General features: G+C 44.4%; 1 protein-coding gene across 1 annotated transcript in view; it reads right to left on the reverse strand.

The window, feature by feature from the left end:
- Window positions 1–26,975, reverse strand: part of RABGEF1 (RAB guanine nucleotide exchange factor 1) — a 185,276-nt gene that overhangs the window by 23,398 nt on the left and 134,903 nt on the right. The gene's annotated exons all lie outside the window — the stretch shown is intronic.

The following is a 26,975-nucleotide window of genomic DNA, read 5'->3' on the forward strand; positions in this document are numbered from 1 at the left end:
GTTCGGGAGTAATAGGCAATGGGAGCCTCAGCACCATTAGGTAACACATGACTCAATACGGCTCCTATGCCAAATGGTGAAGCGTCACAGGCCAAGGTGACAGGAAGTTGAGGATCATATTGGACAAGGACCGCCTGGGAAGTTAGGAGACTTTTAACAGCTTGGAACGATGCGGCGGCCGCTCTGTCCCACTTCCAAGGTGCATTGGCGTCGAGTAACCGGTGGAGGGGCTCTGCAAGGGCCGCTTTATGGGGCAAAAATATAGCATAAAAATTTAGTAGCCCCAAGAAGGCCTGGAGCTCCGTTTTGTTAGAAGGGACAGGGGCCCGTAGAACGGCCTCTACTTTGGAGGGGGCAGGGTGAATCCCCTGGGAATCCAGAAGGAATCCAAGGAACTCCACCTGCCAGACTCCAATCTGACATTTTTCCCTCTTCAGCTTCAATCCGGCACCCCTGAAACGGAGCAAAACGGTCCTCAGTTTCACAGCTAGGTCCTCCGGATCATTAGCTGAAATGAGGACGTCGTCAAAATACGGGACGACGCCCTCCAGCCCCTGGAGCAACCGCTCCATCAGGCATTGGAACAACCCGGGGGCTACACTAACACCAAATTGTAGGCGGTTACATTTGAAAGCTCCCCGGTGCATTACTATCGTTTGTGCTAAGGCGGAAATTTCATCTACCGGCAACTGCTGATAGGCTTGCGTGAGGTCGAGCTTCGCAAAAATCGAGCCCTGCCTCAGGTTGTGCAGCAAATGCTGCACCACTGGTACGGGGTAAGGATTGGCCTGCAGAGCCTTATTAATTGTCGCTTTGTAGTCAGCACATATTCTCACCGCCCCATCAGATTTTAATGAAATTACAATGGGGGTCTCCCAGGGGGAGTGATCTATGGGCTCTAAGACCCCTTGAGCGATAAGTTTGTCAAGCTCCTCATCAACCTTAGCCTTCAATGCGAACGGCACCCTTCTGGATTTCAAGCGAATAGGCGCTACCTGGGGGTCTAAACTGAAGGACACCGGGGTACCCGTATATTTTCCCAGTTGCCCACTGAATACATCAGCAAACTCGCGGGTGATGCCTTTGTAGCACCGCCCCACACACAGTGAACCCCCAGAACATTAAGACCGAATACCCTGAACCAATCCAACCCTAGTAGGGTTGGCAGGTCCCCTTTTACAACGATCAAAGGCAAGGTGCCGGAGAACTCCCCATACCTAACGGCAACATCGCAGCAGCCCTTGACAGGAATGGTCTGCCCTTGGTAGTCTTTAAGGGTGACCGGGCATGGCCGTAGGCAGCTCGTAGGGAACTTTGGCAAACATCGCTTCAGGGTGGACCAGGCAATTAGGGTTTTAGATGAGCCCGTGTCCAGCTCCATTCTGCAGGGCTGGCCCTCCAAGTGAATCGTAAGGTAAATCTTGTTACCAAGGGAGGCGGCAGTGGCATGTCCGATCGCGAAACACTCATCTCGTCGCCCGGTAGCTGGAACAGGCGACTTCCTTCGGTGGGCTGAATCCCTGGGGAAGGTGGTCACTGGTAACGCCGCCCGGCAGACCCGGGCTAGGTGACCACGCCTCCCGCAGCGCCGACAGACGGCATTCTTGAATCGACAGTCGGCTCTGTCGTGGCCACCCCCACATCCGACACAGCACGGTGGGGAAGGTGTGGTAGGTGGTGTCTTGCGCCTGGGGGCGGACAGGAGACGGCACACATCCTCGTCGCCTGACAACCCCGATTGCCCGCCAGAGGCTCACATCCTCATGATGGACCGCCACGGCAGGGCTGGCTGAGCGGTAGGCAGGCGGAGCCTTTGAATCTCCGCTGCCGATTTGTCAGCCATCTCAGCCGCCCGAGCTTTGTCCAATGCCCCGCCAGGGTAATATCAGAGCGAGCTAGCAGCCGACGCTGCAGCCGCAAATCCGCAACCGCCACCAGCTGGTCTAAGAGGACGCCATCTAATTGAGGAATTCACAGTAGAGGCGGCGGAACGGAGGGCTGTTATATAGTCATTTACCGATTCCCCGGGCGTTGGAGGCGCTGTCTAAATGCATGCCGGCGGGCTATACGTGAGGGCGGGGCATAGTGGCTCGTAGCTTCTCCAATAGTGTGTCCCACGGCATATCAAAGACAGGCACCGGAGCGCCAAAACCCTTGCCGCTGTAAAGACATCGCGACCACAAAGACTTAAAAAGTAGCCGCACTTCCGCAGGGGTGGCAAATCAGCAAAGTCCTGAGCCCGCATATAACAGTGAAACCATGCCAGAAACGAATCCCAGGTCTCCGCCGCCGGCTCGAACGGCAGGAATGAATTAGCACTTGCCATCATGAGGAGACTGAATCGTAGCTCCGACAATCAGGAAACCGAGCGGTGCGGACCCTCCACACCTTCGTCGCCAGTATTATGTTTGTCGATGGTGGGTACAGAACGGGTCCACACAGGAGCTGTAATGAATCTAACCTTTATTTAATAACAAGCTAACTCAACAACAGTAAGAACAGAACTCTCGGAACTCCTTTTTTTTTTTTTTTTTTTTCATAAAAAGTTTTATTTTTACAATCATATCAAATAATTCATCCAATGTACAGTTATATACAATTAGTCGGGCTTGCCCAGTCACCACCTCCCTTTTTAACACTCTTCCCTCTTCTACCTTCTTTTACTTTCCAAACCTTCCTCTCCTTCTCTTATCTACATCCGCTCCTCCCTCCACCCTACACCTTCCTTCTCCCTCTACTATCCCTCTTCCTTCCTCTTCTCCTCTTTTCTACCTCCTACTCTCTTTTCTCCTCCTCACCGCTCTAAAATGGTAACTATGCAGACCCGATCCTACATTAATTATATTTCTTCAATAATCCCTGTACATTAACCATCACTCCATCTCTACCAAACCCCCAATTCCCTCCCCTTACCCCCACCCCCCATCCCGACTTCCCAGAACAAAATGCAGGGTATCAAAACTAACAATCATAATCCAAAATAATTCCTAAATTATAATCTCTAGTCACACCACACTTAGTCACACTCTCAATTCCCCTCTCCTTCAAAAATATATCTAATACAAAATATTTCCTAAATTTACTCATATGCTATTCAATATTTTTTTTATCTGATACTTATTTTAAATATAATCAATCCACATTTTCCATTCTAGAATATATTTTTCTAGTGTATAGTCTTTCAAGTAAGCGGAGATTTTTGTCATCTCTGCCAGATTTGATACTTTGAGTGTCCATTCTTCGATTGTAGGTAATTCTTCTTTCTTCCAATACTGAGCAATCAAAAGTCTGTTATTAAGTTCAAAATCAATTTAGTCTCTATAGCTGTGTAGTCCATAATTATTCCTAGTAGAAAGAACTGCGGAGTAAACTTAATCTTCTTTTTCAAAATATTCTGCATGATCCACCATACTTTAATCCAAAATGCTTTAACTTTTTTACAAGTCCACCATATATGGTAATAAGTAGCATCTTCACAATCGCATCTCCAACATTTAGCAAGATCTAATATGTGTTTCTTGTAAACAGGTAATGTCATTTTTAAATTGTTTCAAATAATGAAATACTTTCCTTCTCTTCTACGGTGAGTTCAGGCCATTAACATTCCAAGATAGGAAACTTTTGGAACACCAGCCGCAGATCACATTTTACTTTAGGCCTTGCTCCTCCCACTGTTTCCGTTGTAGTAGTTGCCAGTTGTTGTTGTGCCTTCATCTCTTGTTCCTTGCGATTAGCAGCAGCTCTTGTCAACCTTTGTTCTTTTGAATCTAAACCCGTCGTAGGTATTTCCAACACTTGTAATAAATCTTCTTCCATCACAATCTGTTCTTGTACCTGCTTCACTTCTCTTCCTTCACTTCAGCCTCCATTCCTCTAGCTTCCAATGGGGGAAGACTTCCAACTTTTAATACCTCAACATAAAATTCTCTTGCTTTTCCAACCGTATTGAAACGATATACTTTCCCTGCATAATATACTATTATACCAGTTGGAATATCCCATCTATATTCAATCTGATGTTTTTTAAGTTCATTCACCAGGAAGGCAAATTCCTTCCTAGCCCTTAACATTTTTGGTGGAATTTCCTTTAATATCAAAATATCTTGACCAGCAATCTGAATCTTCTCCCCCTTATATGAAGCTTGCAAAATCTGATTTCTCACTGTTCTGTTTGTAAAATAAATAACAACATCCCTTGGCAACCTTTTTTGCCTTGCTATCCAAGAATTCACACGATATATTTTATCAATTTGATAAGCCACATCTGCTGGACGAGCTGCTAATATCTCAGCAAATACTTCAGAAAAATTTCCTTAAATTCTCTTCCTTATTTTCTTTCAAACCTCGAATTCTAAGAGCAAATTCCATATTTCTATATTGTATCAAAACTATTTCATCCTCTGTTTTTCCATTTTACTTTGAAATTCATCCATTTTATTTTCTAATTTTAAATTATGTTGCTTAATTTCTTCAACCTCCTCTTCCAATAAAATCACATTCGTTGCCAAACTTCGTACTGCCATTACAAATCCTTCTTTAACTTCTTTATTTCCCACTTGAATTTCTGATATCTGCTCTTTCATTTCAGACATCTCATCAGTTATTACTTTAAATTTTTCTTCTATAAAGCCTTTTAAGTTCTCTTGTAACGCCTCTAAATTCAATGTTCTAGTCTCTGCTGTATGAGCTGGAGAGGCACCAGCTGATAAAGTTCCAGAGCTCTTTGTTACAGTAGACTTTAATTGTTTGGCTGCCATCTTCTATAAAATTATATATTTATTTATTTCCAACTTAATATTCACTTTAAATCTTCTTAACCTCTAAAAAACACAGTCTTTTAAAGCAGTATTTAAAAATCTCCCCTAGATTCTATCAGCAGGCAGCAAAGAGTTAAAGAGTAAAAGCAGCAAGTAACATGCAAATTACCAACTGCAGACGCTGAAAGTATCGCTTTCGCTTTCCACTCGTTAACTTGTTAACAATTCGCCTCCATTTTTTTACTGTTTTCAAGCTTGTTACAAAGTATCGGGGAATCGGCTTGGCTACTTGCATAAAGTTCTCCCACTTTCGTTCTGTCTGGTATAATCCTTTATTGTCCAAAATAAATCTCGGCGTTTGGTCGTGGTGATTGGTTCCGCCAAAGCAGAAGAATCCTCGGATCTGGAGCACTTCGGGTTACTGGAGGGAACTTAACCCTTCAAACCCCTTTTTTCTCAGGGGCTTTAGGGAAATTCAACCTCTGCCCTCAGCTCACCACCTTCTCCTTCTCCCGAAGAGGGGGTTTTCCGAACCGCTGGACAGCAGATTTAAGCTGTCCTAGCGATTCCACATAATCCAGAGGTTGGTGATCGTAAAGATCACCGCCATCACCTACGGTGCCAAACCGGAAGTCCGATCGCGAAACACTCATCTCGTCGCCCGGTAGCTGGAACAGGCGACTTCCTTCGGTGGGCTGAATCCCTGGGGAAGGTGGTCACTGGTAACGCCGCCCGGCAGACCCGGGCTAGGTGACCACGCCTCCCGCAGCGCCGACAGACGGCATTCTTGAATCGACAGTCGGCTCTGTCGTGGCCACCCCCACATCCGACACAGCACGGTGGGGAAGGTGTGGTAGGTGGTGTCTTGCGCCTGGGGGCGGACAGGAGACGGCACACATCCTCGTCTTCGTCTGACAACCCCGATTGCCCGCCAGAGGGGCTCACATCCTCATGATGGACCGCCACGGCAGGGCTGGCTGGAGCGGTAGGCAGGCGGAGCCTTTGAATCTCCGCTGCCGATTTGTCAGCCATCTCAGCCGCCCGAGCTTTGTCCAATGCCCCCACCAGGGTAATATCAGAGCGAGCTAGCAGCCGACGCTGCAGCCGCAAATCCGCAAATCCGGCTACCAGCTGGTCTAAGAGGACGTCATCTAATTGAGGGAATTCACAGTAGAGGGCGGCGGAACGGAGGGCTGTTATATAGTCATTTACCGATTCCCCCGGGCGTTGGAGGCGCTGTCTAAATGCGTGCCGGCGGGCTATACGTGAGGGCGCGGGGGCATAGTGGCTACGTAGCTTCTCCAATAGTGTGTCCCACGGCATATCAAAGACAGGCACCGGAGCGGCCAAAACCCTTGCCGTTGTAAAGACATCGCGACCACAAAGACTTAAAAAGTAGCCGCACTTCCGCAGGGGAGGCAAATCAGCAAAGTCCTGAGCCCGCATATAACAGTGAAACCATGCCAGAAACGAATCCCAGGTCTCCGCCGCCGGCTCGAACGGCAGGAATGAATTAGCACTTGCCATCATGAGGAGACTGAATCGTAGCTCCGACAATCAGGAAACCGAGCGGTGCGGACCCTCCACACCTTCGTCGCCAGTATTATGTTTGTCGATGGTGGGTACAGAATGGGTCCACACAGGAGCTGTAATGAATCTAACCTTTATTTAATAACAAGCTAACTCAACAACAGTAAGAACAGAACTCTCGGAACTCCTTTTGACAGCCCTTAAATACTAGCTGCCTCAGGATTCCCTCCAATGACAGGGCTCTAAAACTCCCGCCTTAGTCCTGGCCCGTCTAAGCCAATCAGGGACCACCTGGCTGTTGTCAAGGCTTAGCCGGGTCGTAACCGCGAGGACTTTATCGGAGCCAACAGACATAACAGACAGAGTTTCCACATTGAATCATATCCAGTGATGGGATTCAAAAAATTTTACTACCGGTTCTGTGGGCATGGCTTGCTGGGCGTGGCGTGGCTTGCTGGGCTTGGCAGGGAAAAGAAACTGCAAAATTTTCCATTTCCACCCACTCTGGAGGGAAGGATACTATAAAATCTCCATTCCCTCCCCACTCCAGGGGAAGGTTACTGCAAAATCCCCATTTCCTCCTGATCAGCTGGGACTCGGGAAGCAGTGAATAGATGGGAGCGGGGCCAGTCAGAGGTGGTATTTGCCAATTCTCCAAACTACTCAAAATTTCCGCTACCGGTTCTCCAGAACCGGCTGAATACCACCTCTGAGAGTACCAAACCGAAAGGGCAGACGGAAAGGAACCAACGATCAGGTGTCATATATCGGATCCAACTGCAGGATGAACTATGTTGGCCAAACAGGAAGAAAACTATCAACCATACTGTACAAACAGTTCCTGGCCATCAAGAAACATGACCCTCTATCCCTCATGTCCGTCCACGAATACTCCAAAGGACACAAATTCGAATTACATTTTCACTGGCAGAGGGTTGCAGGAAATCGTTGCAGCCTTCCGTGCTCTGTTTTCTCTGGCAGAGGCACCATGGGCCGGTCCTTCACTGTTTCCAGGGTGGCCCCATGGGCCAGTTCTAAGCACCCTGCAGGCCGGATCTGGCCTGCGGCCCACAGGCCTTGAGTTTGACACCTCTGGTCTAATGTCTTCCTTAGATCCCTGCTGAGCATGAGTTGAGGAGGTAAATTATTGTCAAGTATTTGCCAGCATGTGTGCCCTGATAAAAAACGAGGCAACCTGTGCAACCCCCAGTGCTTCATGGTGCAACATGCTGGGTTCTTGTGATAAATGCAGGGTCATTGCAATGCAGCCTCCACAATAGCCCAGCCCTCTCAGTCTCAGATACAGATAAGATTCTGAGAACACAGTGGGGTCTCCAGAGGTTTCGCAGAACTTGCAATGCCTCTGGAACCAATAAATAAAAGATCACAACTGAACTGGGACCATTTGGGAACCACCAAGATTTAAGAAGGATCAAAAACCCCAAATGAAAATGCCAGGGCTGCTTTAAAACCCAAGAAAATAGGATTTAGTTCAGCCAAGGCTAGCATTCTTCCCCACCCTTTCCAGTACCCTACAGTGTCTAAACTGTTTTCAGCTTTTCCTCCTTCCGTTCTCTTGAAATTAAAAACCTCCTCCATCGAACTGTCTTTATTCTTTTCAGCAAAATGGCCTTGCAGTGAAGTAAGCTTGTCTTTGTGCAGCTGATGATGATAAATGCAACACCAGGGCTGTATCATCCGAGACTTTTAATTGTACCAAATATTTATCTCATAAGCAGCCATTTTGAAAGACTATATATGTGTCCACTATGCCAGTCCCTACGGTCACTTTCCATGTCAAACAATCCAAATCCTTCTGCCAGAAGCAGCAGCAGCAGTGGTGGTATCCAGCCAGTTCTATCCGGTTCGGGTGAACCAGGGGTGAAATGCTCCCGGTTCGGACCGGATCGCGTGATCCGGTAGCAATGGCAGCAGGTGGTTCGGAAAACCAGTAGCAAAAATCCCTGCGCCCCCCCCCACATGCCCAGCTGAGTCACGCAATCATCAGGGTTTTTTGTTTTTTTTTACTTTTAAAAGCATTTTTTCTTTGGCCAAAAAAATGCTTTTAAAAGTAAAAAAAGCCTCTGCTGATTGTGTGGCTCAGCTGGGATCGTCAGAGCCTTTTAAAAACATTTTTTCGGCTGAAGAGGTTGTAGAAAAAATGCTTCTAAAAGGCTCTGGCAATCCCACCTGAGTTGCCTGATTGTCAGAGACTTTTTTTCTTTTAAAGGCAAAAAGAATGCTTTTAAAAGAAAAGAAAAGCCTCTGACGATCAGGCAACTCAGCTGGGGTCATCAGAGGAGCCTTTTAAAAGCATTTTTTTACAACCTCTTCGGCCAAAGAGGTTGTAAAAAAATGCTTTTAAAAGTATATATAAAAAAAAGTTGGCCATGCCCACCCAGTCACATTACACACACCCCACCAAGCCACGCCCACAGAACAGGTAGTAACAAATTTTATATTTCACCACTGGGGTGAACAGCTGTGAGCTATGGGAGACTCCACCCACCTGCCCGGATGTCATCCCGTCCCATTTTTCCATGTTTTTGACACTCTGCGCATGCGTGGAAGGCCCTGCATGTGTGCTCACATTTGCGAACTGGTAGCGAAGGTAAGTGAATACCACCCCTGAGCAGCAGTGAACAAATACAAAAAACTACTCTGTCCTCCATGCCAAGGCACCAGGCACCTTCCTCTACACAATTTGCAAAATGGTTATTTAGGGATAACATGGGTTAATATTTGTTGTGACTTCTTCTAATGTGGGTATCCAGCCTCTTTGGTAAATGTATGGTCCAGAAAAAGGGCTAATGTAGTAACCAAGTTAAATGATTAATATGAGGAGTCACGCATGGTCTTGTACCTCTCAGCTACACGTGCCTCCTGTGGCTATGTTCACAGGGAAGAGCATCAAAATCTCACAAAGGCAGATCATAATAATCTAAGCCCTGCCCCATTTGTACACGGACCTAAGCTTGGCTTGCCATTGTGAACTTTTTTTTTTAAATTTTTTCATGCCTCTCCTGGCTGTTCCAGCTTTGGGATGCCTTTGGTGCAATCTTCTAAGCGCACAATTGTAATTTTTAAGTATCAAATACATGGGGGAATTGTTCATTATTTTAAAGCAGTTTAAATTAAATTCACGGCCAAGCAAAATCAATTTTTGTTTTTAGACTGACCAAACTCGCTTTTTTCTCCCGAGTTTGCCACCTTAGAATGATGCATTTTATTTATTTATTTATTTGTTTATTTATTTTATCATAACAGTATATATAAGCATTGACATGTAACAGCTATATAATATATAAGCATATATATGAGCATAAGTATGTAATAATTATATTAATTAGATATAATGAAAGGGAATAATAGGACAGGAATGGTAGGCACGTTTGTGCTCTTATGCCCTTTTCCCCGAGTGAAGGCTCTATCAACAGCATACAGTTGAAAGTCAGACATTCTTGATGAAGGAGGCAGTAGAGTGGTTAGAATCCCTTCCCAGCTGTATGTATCGTATTACCAGCTAAATAAAATGTGGGTTATAATCCAACACAACTGGCAAGCACCAAATTGGAGAACACTGGATCAGACTACTATAGGAGAAATCAAGGAAAATCAAGTTCAGATCACTGTTTAAATACAAAGGCTATTAGGTGCACCTATGGACCAATCGAGTGCACTCACACAAGATTTAACCAGATCATTTAAAAGACTGGCTGCATTCACACATCCTGACCTTGAGTGGGGTTGGCACAGCGGGTTGTATGGATCAAGGCCATTGGGTGCACTCCATCAACACGGAGAATGGATTGAGTCAGTTCACAAGTTGAATTTTTAATGCAAACATGGGCTCTCTCAGCTGGACTTACGTAAGTGTTGGGGGAGGTTGAGATGTTGAAGCAACGCAAAAGCTACTAAGAGGTAAAAGAGATCGTAAATAAAATCTCAGCCCTGAGGGGGGTAGGAATAGCATAGGAAGGAGGTTCAAAATGAGCCCATCTCAAATCTGCATGTATAAGAGGAAAACTCTAGTCAGGTGTCCAAGATTCTGCTCTTATACCCCAATAGAATAGAATAGGAGTAGGAGTAAAATAGCAGAGTTGGAAGCGACCTTGGAGATCTTCTAGTCCAACCCCCTGCTTAGGCAGGAAACCCTGTACCATTTCAGACAAATGGTTATCCGGTCTCTTCCTAAAAACTTCCAGTGTTCGAGAATTCACAACTTCTGGAGGCAAGTTGTTCCACTGATTAATTGTTGCAACTGTCAGGAATTTCTCCTTAATTCTTGGTAGCTTCTCTCCTTGATTAGTTTCCACCAATTGCTTCTTGTTCTACCCTCAGGTGCTTTGGAGAATAGCTTGACTCCCTCTTCCTCTTCTTTGTGGCAGCCCCTGAGATAATAGTTCCAACAATTCTGGAGTGTCTGACCTGGCCTACCTCAAAAGGCTGAGAGTAAGGATAGGCAGAGCTGTGAATACCACTATCAGTTCCTTCAGGAAAAGGAAGATAGTGAAAGCACAAATTAAATATTATTGGCAATACTGGAGGAGCAGCTAAGGCAGATTTTTCCTACGCAGCAGCAAATGTCCAAGAGAACCTCATTCCCCTTTGCTGCCTTTCTGCATTGGTTTTTCTGAAATCCACCCACTATGAACCTCTCCCAGGGTGAGGAACTATGCACACTAGAGATAGGGCAGGCTGTTGACCATCAACAGGTGGCAGCTTGTGGCTGGGAAAGAGCATTAGTCACACCAGAGGCCTCTTGGCCTCTTTGGGGCAATGGAAGGAAGCTAGGAAATGCCACTGAAACAGCCGGTACTGCTTGTCATCTCCATCCCTGATGAGCTGGTGCCTGCTGAGTCTTAAGAAGAAGCCAGGTTTAGATAAGAATTTTAGGATCAGCAGGGTGAAGGGTCTATAGCAGGGGTATCCAACCTTGAGATGCAATGCTGTGCAACTTGAAAGATTCTATTCATATAGCTTTACAATAAATTAAAATTAGTTCATCTGATTGTTTTTTCCTGTCTGGTCTATCTAGTAAGGCCGAGATCAATCTCGCAAGTCCGAAAGGACAATTCTCCCCTCTTCTTTACAGCCTGAGAAACTAGGGAGAGTTCTTTTTTGTGCCTCTTGCCCTACCCGTTATTTAGATATGGGCTATGCTGTCTCTTATCTGTTCCTTAGACAGCGTCTCTTTGCCCCACCTTTCAAGGTCTTTGCCACACACCATAATGGATCAGCCCAAGGCTCATATTTTGGCCAACCAGCCATTTCTTGAGGAGAGTACAAGCAGGCAGTAAAAGAGCAAGCTTTTTCCCTGCTGTTAATGAGCACAGACATCGCCTTTGAATTTGCATAGCAGTTTTCTGTAAATAGGCATTGATACCGTTCTTCTTTGAAGTGATTGACCCAATTTTAAAACCATCTGAGGTGGGTATTGGGGGGGGGACTCAAAAAAATAGACAAACTGGGCCCTTCCAGGTATTTTGGAGTGCAGGTCCTACAACCTCCACTTGAGATGTTCAGAAATTAATGAGAGTTGCAGCCTATAATTTTCAAGCATTAAGTAATTGAAACATAATGAACTGGGTTCACACAACATGCTAGGCTAGCCAAACATTAAGCAAGGTTAAAATAAGCCACATTTAGCATGAAATCAGGAGTTTAGTTAGCACCTTTTCCAACCACCCTGTTAGATTAAAAGGCTTCCATGAGCTTCAGCTGTTTTTGTAGATATAGAGAGAGCAATGAAATCAGCTGCAGCTCATCTTTTAATATTAGTTTGAAAAGGTGCTACCAGAGTCCTCCTAATCTGGTTGCGTGTGGCTTTTAGCTGTTAATTTGGGTGTTGCTTGCTGGCTATTAAATAGTTGCTTGTTGTTTCCTTGTGCTGCTGTGCCCTTGGCTCCTACCACTTGATATGCTGGTAGAAAATCAGCACTCTTGTTGATTGATAAGGAGTCAGTTTCTCAGGCTATTTTTGTCCCTGGTCGGCCAACAATCTTAGTAGCTGCAAAATTGACAATGTTGACAATTGAACACACACACACACAACCAGGCACCATATAAATATTATGCATAGAATAGCCCAGTGCACACATTCTGGAGAGAGAAAAATTCCCTGGGGATGGGCTCTATCATGAGTCGGAAAGCTTAGAAAACTAAATCTCTGGTCCCGGTGACTGACTCAGATTGGATCCTGCAAAAAATAGTTTCTTGAATCTCTTTGCTTCTATCTAGTGGTCATGGGGATTTTTGCAGTCTAGTTCTGGTAGCCTTAATCTAGATACTGAACATTTTTTTCTGGATTTGTATGATATGAACTAACCATAGGTTGGGTTCATACAATATATTAAGCCACAAAAATCGAGCAAACAAACCCAAACTAGGCTTAATACTGGTCAAACTTAGCCTGTTGTACAAAGACACCATAAAACTTGACCTAGCCCGGTTAATTGTGTGTGAATTCAGCCAAGGAGGAGAGAAAGACACTTTGCAGGTACTTACAATTGCTCCCAGCAGTGTTATCTATCTCAAAGATGGTTGAATTTAGCTCTATACTGCTTCCTCCCATAAATTTGCAAGGACAAAATAGGTTTCCTTGGCAGACAGTCACAAGCAGTTATTTCTTCCGCTTCTTAGCACATACAGTACATATCAACAAACCATTGGCATCCCTGTAAAAGGTCATCTATTGCTTTCATCTTCCTTCCTCCTTCTCCCTCTTCCTCCTCCTCCTCTTCAAAGCCAAGTTCGTATACAATTTTGGCAAAGTATAAATGAGATAGATAAGAAAAGAGAAAGAGGGAGAAAACTTGAATACAGGATGCAATTTCTCGAGTCCCAGCTGGGTGCCAGTATTGCTGCTGTTCAAGCTGTCTGTAGAAACAGGTCTAAACACAACTTAGACCTCCCCATACAAGTTCATACAAGAAAACCACTCACTTGTTCCAGGAACAAAACAAATCTGAGGCCTTATTTTCTCTGTGGTCATCTCCACAGGAACTCATTTGTTTGGCTACTCCTTAAGTTCCCAGAACAGAGAATGTCAGGAGAAGCAATCTTCCTAAGCATGTTAATTTTCTAACTTCAAGGCAACTTCCCTGGACATGTTGCAACAAGTGAGCAGCCTCCACCCTGGACACAAGACACAGAGCAAAGAGGTAGAGCCTATTCTCCCACCTCAGGCTTCTCTGCCATCTCAGTCTGCTATAAGGAAAATCAATCATGGTGCCAAGTACCTGTGTTAGACGCTCAATGAAATAGAAGTGGCAATTCCCTTCAGTGGGACCAGCTGATTAAAAAGCCTCTCACTGCCAGCTTATATTATGCTATTTGCTCAAGTCTTCAAACCATTTTGAAGTCGGTTTTCCCCGCTGGGTATTTAATTGGGATTTATTGCTGGCTGCTATTGTATGTTAAATAAATTCCTGGTGATTATTAAGCACAGAATTATTGAGGTTTATCACCGCTGATCAGCCAATGCAGAAAAAGATTCACAGCACATGAGAGCTGTGGGATCTGGGCTCAGCTCAGCAATGATTCCTGGGCTCAAAAAAAAAAAAAGGTGGATCAGGTCTTTCCCTAACTTTTCCTAAATTTAACAAGTCCTTGCAAGGTGTCTGCAAGGGAGGTCAAAAAGTCAAGGTGCCAGTAGCATATGATGTACTAAAAATAGGGTGGAACTTTAGTCAAAGGGCATCATATTGCCTTTTTTTTTTTTACACACACCCCACCTTCAGTGACAGCCCTGGACCCCCATTCGTTTTCTATGCCTTTGCTATAATTATTGAAATATAGCAGCTAAGAGGATAGGCATAAAATTGTATAGAATTGTCCCCCCCTGCATCGTAAGCACTGAACTGAGAAGAGGAGGTAGAATTATCAGTATTATTATTTTGTAATATATATATAGCCTATTGCTCCTCCAGGAGCAAGGCAATGTACAGGGTTTTCCCTTCATTTTATTCATGCAACAACGATAGAGGAATTTAGCTCTGATATTGAAAAGGAGGGAGAGGGGAAAAGCTGGGAAGAAACTTTATTGTTTGCAAGTGATCCAGAGTCACTGAGAGTGACTTGGTGGCACTATATTAAGCAGACTAGAGCTGGAAGGGACCTTGGAGGTCTTCTAGTCCAACCCCTTGCTCAAGCAAGAGATCGTATACCATTTCAGATAGGTGTTTGTCCAGTCTCTTCTTCAAAACCTCCAGTGATGAAGCACCCACAACTTCTGAAGGCAAGCTGTTCCATTGTCCTCACTGTTAGGAAGTTTTTCCTTAATTCCAGGTTGCTTCTCTCCTTGATTAGTTTCCATCTATTGTTTCTTGTCTTGCTTTCTGGTGCTTTGGAAGATAAGTTGACCCCCTCGTCTTTGTGACAGTCCCTCAAATACTGGAATACTGCTATCATGTCACTCCTGGTCCTTCTTTTCTCTAGACTAGCCATACCCAATTCCTGCAGCTGTTCTTTGTATGTTTTAATCTCCAGGCCCTTTATCATCTTAGTTGCGCTTCTCTGCACTTTTTTCAAAGTCTAAACATTTATTTATTTTTTTGTAACGTGGTGACCAAAACTGGATGCAGTATTCCATGTGTGGTCTTAGAAGATTATCTTCTCAATAAATAAATAAACTCAGAACAGTTCTACTTTAATTCTGTGGTCCTTAAAAATGGGCAGGGAAGATTTGGGATAGCCTTGCAAGATTCTGTTATTCTACTTTACTCCAACAAAGAGCATTTCCCAGTCTTTATCTTGACATGGTATACCTTGGAAAGTTGACACACTAACCTCAGAATAACAGCTGGCAGGTCTGAAGCCTAAAGGTAGAAAGATGGCTTCCTGTCAGACCAGGTAGTCATATTTCTACCTTTGTGCCTTCAGGCTTCAGACCTGCCAGCAATGTTGGAAGGGATCTTCGTGATCTTCTTGCTCAGGCAGGAATCCCTATACCATTTCAGACAAATTGTTGTCCAATCTCGTCTTTAAAAGTTCCAAAACCTCCAGAATCTCATGAGACAGACTGGCCCAATGAGTTTCTGTGGCTGAGGGTGGCCTTCACCTTGGGTCTTCCCACCTGAACCAGCATAGCTGGCTAAGGATTTCTGGGAGTTGAAGTCCACAAGTCTTAAAGCTGCCAAATTTGAAGACCCCTGAGCTGGATCGACAGTTTAACCTCTACATCACACCTTTGGCTCATACATTTCCAGATCCAAAAATTATCTCTAGGGCACCTCATGGCCACAAAACAGGCCTCCAGCGAATCACAATCAGAAGACTGTAGATTCCTTCCTATTCTGGAAGAATTACTCAGTGTATCAAAGGGCTGGGAGAAGAATACATTCCATTGTAAATAGTTTAGTGTAGATTGTAATACTTTGGCTCTCATAGGGTAAAGTCAGTTAAGTAACCATGGCTGACATCTACCCATGGTTAACTGAAGCATGGTGTACTTAATTTAATTTCCTGGATTCATACAAGACATTGAACCATAAACTAATAATATGGGCCTGGCTTACACAATATGTTAGGGCTAAACATGGGTTTAGTTTGTGGCTCTCATGCTAGAATGGGATAAGTAGTCATCTGTTGGGAAATCCAATGGTTGTCTTAATATTTTGTGTGAATGAAGATCAACAGGTTAAGCCAGAATATATAAGGCTATGTGAAACCCAGCAATTATGTTTTGCTTACTCAGATTGAGGATTGAATACAGTGGTGGGTTTCAAATTTTTTTAGTACTGGTTTGTGGGCATGGCTTGGTGGGTGTGGCTTGGTGGGCGTGGCAGGGGAAGATTACTGCAAAATCCCCATTTCCTCCCGATCAGTTGGGACTTGAGAGGCAGAGAATAGATGGGGGCAGGGCCAATCAGAATTTTTACTACCGGTTCTCCGAACTACTCAAAATTTCCGCTACCGGTTCTTCAGAACTGGTCAGAACCTGCTGAAACCCACCTCTGATTGAATAGTTGTGTGATCTCAGATAATGTCACATAGTTGTCTTGTCCTAACTAGAATTAGATGTTGGAGAACAGTTAGCCATTATGGAGCACTATCACATCTGGTACATCTGTTTGCACAAGTTTGTAATAAGAAAGAAACTGATGTGCTTTCGGGATTTGGGTGTTTGTTTGTTTTTCCAAGAGAAGGGACAATTTCCTGGTTTGTTTCTGATTCAATAAAAGAAGTCCCAGGTGAATTTGTCTGAGAACTGTGCTCTAATCTTTAAACCCTTTTCTCTTTCTCCTGGAAAATTCTAATAGTTCCAATGCAATAATTTTGTTAACTCAGACCTTGAAGAGATTACAGGCATGAGGTCCCCTGAGCAACCAAATACCCGCTAAACCATTTTGTCCAAGCTGCGGCAACGAAGACTAGCTCCAAAGAGGTGGCTGCAAGCCAAGAAAGGCACAGCTAAAAAGCCAAGCGGCAGGTGCCTACAAAGTCAGGGCCCATGGCAGGAAATTGGCTACTGCTGGGGTGCTTTCCTCTTCTTGGAGAAGTGACTGATGGGCTATTTGCACATTCTTCTACTTAGAGCAATTTTGATAAATCTCTCTAAATTAGAAGGTAGTACTGATTTCAAGAAAATAAATATGTCACACTGAAAAAGCTGAGGGAGGAAAAAGAAGGATGACATAGATATATGGCACCCGAACTATCATCCTTCCTTCTCTTTCTAGCATTGGCTGTCTGAATTCTCTGGGAAGTACACAATGTGTTCTTCCAAAATAATTTTTTTGGAAACAAACTGCTCGTGAGTACTTAAGTTTCTTTAGGTCATGGTAGCTAAAGACCTTGAAGAAATGTAAATCCTCTTCTGTGAATTAATCCACTTGAAGTGTGCAAACATATTCTATTTGGAGATTTAATTCTAAGGCGGTGAGATTAAACCTCCAAACCCAATTGACTTTCTCAGTCAGACTGAAAAGTAGATTTGAAGCCTCAAATCTGATTCCTCCAAGTTGTTTTCAGATCATTCAGATAGTTCTGTATGTACCAGGAAATTGCTTTTCCAAATCAGTTTGGAAATCTGAATCCAATCTTACCCAATTCAACCATTTTATTACAATGTCTGAATTGGATTAGATCAATTTTCTGACCTGTACTGATGACTCAAATCAGTTTACCCAGGACTGTGCCATGGATGTGCCATCTAAGCTGGGTGGCATCACTACCACTCCTGAAACACTGAATCTGTTCTGGGAGACACAGTTTATTTTGGCATGTTAGATGCACCACCCTGCGTCCAGCACAAGGAGATAAGTTTAACATCAAAAACAGGAAAACTGGAACATTTGCAGAGAAAGAGGAAATGGCAAAGAAAGAACTTAGATGCACAAGGCATAGTTAAATTGTCGAACTAAATTGCCAAATAGGTAGGGTGAGCAGCCACCACTGTAAATGCTTTTTACGACAGAGTAGATGAATTCAGGGAGTAATGAGCTAGTACGATCTACCCAGTGATGGGTTTCAAATTTTTTTACTACCAGTTCCGTGGGTGTGGCTTGGTGGGCGTGGCATGGCTTGGTGGGCATGGCAGGGGAAGATTACTGCAAAATCCCCATTTCCTCCCGATCAGCTGGGACTTGAGAGGCAGAGAATAGATGGGGGCAGGGCCATTCAGAATTTTTACTACTGGTTCTCCAAACTTCTCAAAATTTCCACTACCGGTTCTCCAGAAGTGGTCAGAACCTGCTGAAATCCACCTCTGGATCTACCAATTTTGATGGCTATTTGCCACCTCCAAAATCACAAATGTCATAACTTAAGATTTCAGCTATAGGGCAGCAAGAGTGAAAGCAGACTTCAAGTCTGGTCCAGTATTGTGAGCTTACCAAATGCATTTGGTTATCCACTGTTGATCACAGTTTGCTGGGCTAAATGACCCATTGGCCTAATCTAGCCTTAGGGTACTCATGTACTTAAGTATCTAAAGTGCTGCTCAAAACAAGACAAGGCAAACCCTAAAGGACCAGGTCCAGGAAGAGATGACGTTTCAATGTAAGGAAAGAGGTCTTTAAAGAACTGTTGGACAGTAAAACAGAAGATCCTAGGCAGCTTTTATTAATTGCAAGCAGGAGCTTTATGGGAAGAAACAGTTTGGTATAGTGGTTAATGCACCAGCTTAGAAACTAGGAAACTGAGTTCTAGTCCTGCCTTGGGCACAAGATAGAATAGAATAGAATAGAATAGAATAGAATAGAATAGAATAGAATAGAATAGAATAGAATAGAATAGAATAGAATAGAATAACAGAGTTGGAATGGGCCTTGGACGTCTTCTAGTCCAAACCCCTACACCACTTCAGAAAAATGGTTATTCAACATCTTCTTAAAAACTTCCAGTGTTGGAGCATTCACAACTTCTGGAGGCAAGTTGTTCCACTGACTAATTGTTCTAACTGTCAGGAAATTTCTCTTTAGTTCTAAGTTGCTTCTCTCCTTGATTAGTTACCACCCATTGCTTCTTGTTCTGCGCTCAGGTGCTTTGGAGAATAGCTTGACTCCCTCTTTTTGTGGCAACCCCTGAGATATTGGAACACTACTATCATGTCTCCCCTAGTCCTTCTTTTCATTAAACTAGGCATACCGAGTTCCTGCAACCGTTCCTGCCTCCAGTCCCCTAATCATCTTCGTTGCTCTTCTCTGCACTCTTTCTAGTGTCTCCAAGTCTTTTTTTTACATTGTGGCGACCAGAACTTTTTTTTGTTTTTTTTGTTTACATTTATACCCCGCCCTTCTCCGAAGACTCAGGGCGGCTTACAGTGTATAAGGCAATAGTCTCATTCTATTTGTATATTTTTACAAAGTCAACTTATTGCCCCCCCAACAATCTGGGTCCTCATTTTACCTACCTTATAAAGGATGGAAGGCTGAGTCAACTGAATGCACCAGATGGCTGGGTGACTTTGGACTAGTTGCTCAGCCTTTAAAAGAAGGTAAGGGCAAGCCACTTCCAAAAATCTTGCCAAGAAAACTTTCGAGATTAGTCTAGGAATCAGAGGAAGGACAACTTTGTAAGTTGAACCAAATTGCCTGCAACATTCTGAGAATTCCTTTTACTGCATATTTCTTACCAGAAGAAGTAACATGAGCTGCAAAATGAAATTTTCTCAATCTGCTGCCTACTCAGTCTCTGGTGACCCTGACTTCCAGTAATCAATATCCTGGCATGTGAAGCTAATGGAAGAACTCTGTTGGGTTCAGCTAACATAAATGGTGACATCAAAGAAGATATCTAGGACTTCATTCCGGAACATTTAGGGTTGAGGGAAGACCTTGTGATCTTCCAGCATTATGATTCTGAAAATTCCTCAATGAAGCTGCTTTACAACAATATCAGACTAAATCAGGGGTCCTCAACTCCCAGAATTCTGGGAGTTGAAGTCCACAAGTCTTAAAGCCGCCAAGTTTGAAGACCTCTGGACTAAATGAATGTGATTGTATAAAGCAGGGGTAGGGAAGCTTTACCTCAAAAGAGGTTGCATGATATCACTTGGAAAATGGGAGGGCGAAAATGGGAGGGCGAAAATGGGCCCGTTTCCGGCCTTCCCAAACTTCCGGTAGGCCCGTTTTTCCTTCTCCCTGAGCCTCCACTCCCGCCCTACACTTACCTGCATCCAAAATGGGCCGCATGGGGACTCCGGGGAGGGGAGTGGGATTTGGGGGTTCTCCAAACTGCACAGAATCTTAGCTAGAGGTTCTCACAAACCCCTGCGAACCCCCAGCAGCCCACCCCTGCCTCTGTTAATGCATATCATGACACTTCTTTTACTTTCAGCCTATGAGAACCTGATTTTTAAAAACAAAACAAAACAACCTTTCAGAACTGTCCAGCATTTAGCTAGAGTTCTGCAGTTGTGGAAGAGCTATACTTAGCAGGCCCTGCCAGTTGCTTACTCCACTTTTGGATCTGTTCCATCAAATGCAAGAGATAGAAGTGGAATGAGCTGATTCCCTATAGAAAGACTAAAAGGCAAGTACAATTGGATTATCTCCTTAATGGCTTTTTAGCATTTGCATCAGTTCTGCTGGCTCGGCTCCAGAAGGTGGGGTTCAGTTAGGATAATGGCTTGGCGGAAAAGTAGAGAAGACCCTTTCTCCTCCTTCAGCAGCCATGTTCAGGAAGGACTCAAGAGCCTGCAAACACGATCAGCAGAGATGAAAAAGAGGACTTCAGTGCACAGCATCTCCTTCTGGGAAAGGCAAGCTGATGTCTTAACTCCAGTGTTTCTCAACCGTGGCAGCTTTCAGATGCGTCGACTCCAACTTCCAGAATTCCCCAGCCAGCCTGCTGAAGTCTGGGAGTAGGAGTCCACACATCTGAAAGCTGCCACAATTGAGAAACACTGTCTTGCTTGAATGAAGAACTGGAAATGTTGCTTTTACTTGGTCTTAAGGGGCATTTGAAGGGACGTGGTGGCTCAGTGGCTAAGTCGCTGAGCTTGTCGATCAAAAGGTCAGCAAAAGGTCGATTCGAATCCCTAGTGCCGCATAATGGGGTGAGCTCCCGTTACTTGTCCCAGCTTCTGCCAACCTAGCAGTTCGAAAGCAGGTAAAAAATGCAAGTAGAAAAATAGGGACCACCTCTGGTGGGAAAGTAACAGTGTTCCATGCACCTTTGGCATTTAGTCATGCCGGCGACATGACCATTTGCCCTTATTTGAAGGAACATTATTGGCCAAAGTGGAAGAATGTCAAACTGCACAAAAATAGGGATTCTTTGGGTGGAAGAGATGGGTTTTGATGGAAAGATCCCCACTCCAAACTGGATATTTGGGTGCTGTAATTGGATAGACAAATACTAATATTAATAAAACCTAGAACAAGGCTGCGAATGGGTGGAAATTTAGAAGTTTTGAATGGAAGGCAAGGAGATCTCCTTCCCCATTATGAATTCCAAAGGCCTTACGATGGGAAACTGATTGCAGAAATCAGAGGTGAATGTAGAGTGATTGGACTTCCTGAAGAGAGCCTCCAGATGATGGTGAAAAATGAGTGCCCTATTTTTACCAGATTTTTATCTTGTCTTTATTTCTGGTCAATTCCAGGCAATGTCCATAGCTAAAAGCTTCTCCTATATTCCAGTGGTGGGATTCAAATTTTTTTACTTCCGATTCTGTGGATGTGGTTTAGTGGGCGTGGCGTGGCTTGGCTTGGTGGGTGTGGCAGGGGAAGGATACTGTAAAATCCCCATTTCCTCCCGATCATCTGGGACTCGGGAGGCAAAGAATAGATGTGGGTGGGGCCAGTCAGAGGTGGTATTTACCAGTTCTTGGAACTACTCAAATTTTCCACTACCGGTTCTCCAGAACTGGTCAGAACCTGCTGAATACCATTCTGAGAAAGGGACTGGCCCAAAGTCACCCAGCTGATTTTCATGCCTAAGGCAACTGGACTTTCTGGTTTTTCTCTGAAGACGTTTTGCTTCTCACCCAAGAAGCTTCTTCAGCTCTGAAGAAGCTTCTTCAGCTCTGAAGAAGCTTCTTCAGCTCTGAAGAAGCTTCTGGGCTGAGAAGCGAAACATCTTCAGTTCTGAAGAAGCTTCTTGGCTGAGAAGCAAAACATCTTCAGCTCTGAAGAAGCTTCTTAGATGAGAAGAGAAACAACTTCAAAGAAAAAACAAAGTCCAGTTGCCTCTTGAAAAAAGCACCTTTGGGACAACCATGACCTGGATGACTGAGAATCTCCATAGTCATGCCTAAGGAAGGACTACATGTCGTTCTCGACTTATGATCACTGTCGGGACCAGAATGACCATCACTCATTAAATGAGTCATGGGCAATTTTACAACCTCTTTGCCACAATCCTTAAATGAATCATTAAGTGAATGTAATTTCTCCCATTGACTTTACTTGTCAGAAGCTGGTTGGGAACGTTGTAGGTAGCAATTCTGTGGCCCTGGGACACTGCAATCATTGTAAATACATGCTGGTTGCCAAGGATCCAAATTTTGATCGCATGACCACAAGGGTGTTTCAGCAGTCATAAGTGTGAGGAACAGTCATAAATCATTTTTTCAGCTCCGACATAACTTTGAAATGGTGATTAAACAAATGATCATAAATCAAGGACCTCCTGTAGAACACACAATTTCCTCTTTTCTAGCCCCGTATTTCAGCCACTGCCTCAGACTGGCTCTCAATCAATCAATTTATATCATGGCTTGTGGCTGCATAGCATCTTGGCTAAGATCGCCATGGTTTCTGTGGACAAGGACTTTCCTTTTCAATGAAACTGACAAACTCTTTTGCTTCCTTCTCTCCCTTCCCTACATAAAAATCCCTACGCTTTGTTCATCCTGGTTCATTGCTAACACCTGTTTTATTGCTAATTCATTTCACACTGATTGCTTCACTTTGATTACAGGACATATGGGAATAGATGGAAGAGTGATGAATTGGCAAACTGAGTGGGGGAAAAGTCAATTTCAGTCTACAATTCCTGCTTCTTCAAGGTAAACTGCCTTCAAGCCTGGGACTTTACTTTACCTGCCCTGGTTAATCATCACTGTTAGATCAGTCTTAAGATTTGCCCGCCTGCTTCTATAAGGACATCTCTATTACATCAGGCTGAAGGACCATCTAAACTACTGGCATATTTCCACCAGCAACCAACTGCTGGCAATCTCCCACTCCTGATGAAAATCAGAGACAAAGGAAATTCTACTTAGGATCTTTTCCCATTAGATATCTTTAATGTACTTTAGTGCCTGCTATAATTAGACCAGGGGTGGAATCCAGCAGGTTATGATAGGTTCTGGAGAACCGGTAGCGGAAATTTTGAGTAGTTTGGAGAACTGGCAAATACCACCTCTGGCTGGCCCCAGAGTAGGGTGGGAATGGAGATTTTGCACGCCCACCAAGCCGCGCCCACCAAGCCACACCATGCCCACCAAGCTACACCCACAGAACTGGTAGTAAAAAATTTTGAATTTCACCACTGCATTAGACATGTATCTGGACTTCCATTCCTGTTGTATCTGGCTAACAATAAATTGGCCTCATTGGTAGGGAAATATTTTGAGTGATTGTCATATATTTTCTACCCATTTCTCAAGGTACAGCACTCTCTTCCAGTATCTGGCAAACACCAAACAAGGCTGTTCTGATCGTCTGAATACGCATCCCTGAAAAGAGAGTGAAATTTCCACTCCCTCTGTCTCAGAAGCAACTGAAACGGTAAAAAAGATTGGTTGGCTCAGAACTACTTGCAAACTAGCATTTAACTGTTCAAATCATCACCCCCAAAGCAAGATAGGTGTCTTGGGCTAAAGGGGAATATCAGGGTTGCTGGACCAATTCGATAGCCATGTAAACTGCATGCGAGGAAAGAGTCCACTGTTGCATCTTATTACACAGCAAGCTAGTACTGTTTGCCATTATAAACCGAATAAATCTCTTGCTTGCAAGCCTCTGACAAGCCACCCCTCCCTGCCTTGCTCCAGGCTGTGCTCCTGGTCCCTAGCCCCACCCTGCACTCAGAAGAAAGCCTCCTCTCCCCAATTGGCTGGCTGTGACATCAGCCCCAGGGATTTTTGGCCAGGCCCTTCTTCCTCTGTCAGCAGATGCTGGGACTGAATAATTGATCAGCCACTGAGCCTTGAGTGCCTCTTAATAGCAGCCCCCCCCCTCCCCTGGGGAGTTCCCCCTCCCCTCCCCGGTGGAATCCAGAACTGTTTGTCAATTATGCAGGAGACACGCTCCTCCCCAGCAGAAACAGGAGCTGATCGGGTTGCCTTTTCTGCAGCATCAAACCCACAGACCCCCTCACCATCATCCTGGCACACAGCCAATCCATGCGGGATTGGCAGGCGGACTGGACACAGGTTGCATTTGCAGCTTGCAGCTTCTTCAGCAACTGGAAAGGAGGGCTGCAAGTGTGGGGGGGACTTACAATCCATGGGAGTAGGATAGGCAGTGAGAGAGTCTGCTGGCGTGGCTTGGTGGGCGTGGCAGGGGTAGGATACTGTAAAATCTCCATTCCCACCCCACTCCAGGGGAAAATTACTGCAAAAATCCCCATTTCTTCTTGACCAGCGGGGAATTGGGAGGCAGCAAATAGATGAGGGCTGGGCCAGTCAGAATTTTTACTACCGGTTCTCCAAACTACTGAAAATTTCTGCTACCGGTTCTCCAGAACTGGTCAGAACCTGCTGAAACCCACCTCTGCTCCAAGCCTTCCTGTCCTCTACCATCCTCTGGAGTCCATTTAAGCTCACGCCAACTGCTTCAGTGACTCCATCCAGCCACCTCATTCTCTGTCCTCCCGTTCTTTTTTTCCCCTCAATCCTTCCTTCTCATTAGATGGCCAAAGTGTTTCAGTTTCATCTTCAGGATCTGGCCTTCTAAAGAGCAGTCAGGGTTGATCTCCCCTTGGACTGACCGGTTTGATCGCCTTGCAGTCCAAGGGACTCACAGGAGTCTTCTCCAGCACCAGAGTTCAAAGGCCTCAATTCATATTCATATTCAGTTTCATACCTACATTTTTTTAAAGGTGTACTTGTCTGGGCCCATTTCTACTTTCCAAGCCCATTAACACCATAAAAATAAAATGGACACTGCGTGACAACAAAAGGTGTTATAGTTATGGGCACACAACAATTGTGGCCCATTATCCCAAATTTAGAATTTAGCATGTTGGGTGAACATCTGATAGCAAATATCTACATTTCAGGGTTCTTTTGAGATAGGAATCCACCCCCAAATAGTCCTCCTGCCATCACCATCTTGTTAGGCCATTTTCACTCCAAAAAGCCTAGGAGGGCAGCCGATCACCTGCAATAAGGACAATACAGGAAGTCTTTGACTTATAACCACAATTGAGCCCAAAATTTCTGTTGTTAAGTGAGACATTTGGTCAGTGAGTTTTGCCGCATTTTATGGCCTTCCTTGCCACAATTATTAAGGGAATCACTGCAGTTGATAAGTTAGTATCCTGGTATTTTAAGTGACTCTGGCTTCCTTATTCATTTTGCTTGTTAAAAGGACGCAAAAGGTGACCCTGAGACACAGCAGTGGTCTTAAGTGTAAAAAATGGTTGTAAGCAGAGGTGGTATTCAGCTGGTTCAGGCAAACCAGTAGTGGCGATCGCAGGTGGGCCTGCCCCCCCACCCCAGCTCCGATTTAGGCATGTTTTTGAAGCCGGGTGCATGCGCGGAAGTCTGGGCACAAGTGCAGACAGCGCATGGTGAACCAGTGGTAAAGGCAAGTAGAACCCACCCGAGTTGTAAGTCACTTTTTTCAGTGCTTGTTGTAACTTTGAATGGTCACTAAACGAACTGTTGTATGTCGAGGATCACCTGTAGGTGTTTTAATCCCAATCTGAGCATTTCTCCCTCTCACTTGCCCATCCATGCCCATCAAGCACAGGGATTTTCCCTGAGCTGCTCCAACTTTCTTTGATTTTCAGTTTTGATGCCAGGGATCGTTGGCCTGGGGCGGGGGTCTGTAAACTTGGCTCTTTTAAGACTTGTGGACTTCAACTCCCAGAGCTTTGCTGGCTGAGGAACTCTGGGAGTTGAAGTCCACAAGTCTTAAAAGAGTCAAGTTTGCAGACCTCTGGCCTGGGGGACTTTTCTCCTTTCTCCCTCTCACACAACCGTGTGATTTTTTTTGCCCAAGCTCCTAGAATCCAGCCTAGCAAAGCCCCATCCGGTATCCCAGAATTGCCCCTGGAAATTCCCCTGCATTTTTTCCTACTCCTGCAATGGCTTGAGAAAGAATTTGCTTTATGTATTTCTTTCTTAGGGAAAACAAATTTCACAGAAATTTGCATTGGAAGAGCGCAGCACTCAAGCCTCTTGTTGTATCATGATCACACCAACAATTGGCACCCTCTCTGGCTTTGCATACTTTGGGTCAACTTCAATTCCATGACAGCTGGGGGGGAGGGAGAAGAACGGACTCCTCCCAGTGAGGTTTTTCAAATGAGTTTTGAAAATGAGTTGAATTTTTTTTTTCCTTTTCTGTGGAGAACTTTGGTGAATTAGTTACTCAATTTCATTGTGCCACCAGTTTCACTGGGAATTTTAAAAGGTGGCTTGTGCCAAATTGCCACAATGAGCTTCAGCCTTGGCCCTATACCAGAGGTCTTCAAACCTGGCAGCTTTAAGACTTGTGGACTTCAACTCCCAGAATTCTGGGGGTTGAAGTCCACAAGTCTTAAAGCTGCCAAGTTTGGGGACCCCTGCCCTATATGTTCATGCTATCTAACTGGATTGAATACAGATAATCCTTGACTTACTTTCACAATTGGGACCAGAATTTCCATTGCTAATCAAGGCAGTTGCTAAGTGACTCACTCTTGATTTTAGGACCTTTTTGCCATGGTTCCTAAGTGAATCACTGCAGTTTTAAAGCAAATTTTCTCTATTCACTTTGCTTGTCGGAAGCCAGTTGAGAAGATCACAAAAGGTGAGAACATGACCTGCTGTAAATACACACTAGTTCTATAGTGCCTGAATTTTGATTGCACAACTGTTGGGACAATGATAAATTTAAATAAGGCCAGTTGTAAATCACTTTCAGTACAACTTCAAATGGTTGCTAAACGAATGCTAAGTATTGCCTGTGTGGTACACCCAATTCATTTCTGTATGCAAAATATATATCCCTTTTCTGCGTAATATTATAGCCCTTAGACTTATATACAGCTTCACAGCGCTTTACAGTCCTCTCTAAATGG

This window comes from Ahaetulla prasina, chromosome 1 (genome assembly GCF_028640845.1).
Source record: "Ahaetulla prasina isolate Xishuangbanna chromosome 1, ASM2864084v1, whole genome shotgun sequence".
Classification (NCBI taxonomy): domain Eukaryota; kingdom Metazoa; phylum Chordata; class Lepidosauria; order Squamata; family Colubridae; genus Ahaetulla; species Ahaetulla prasina.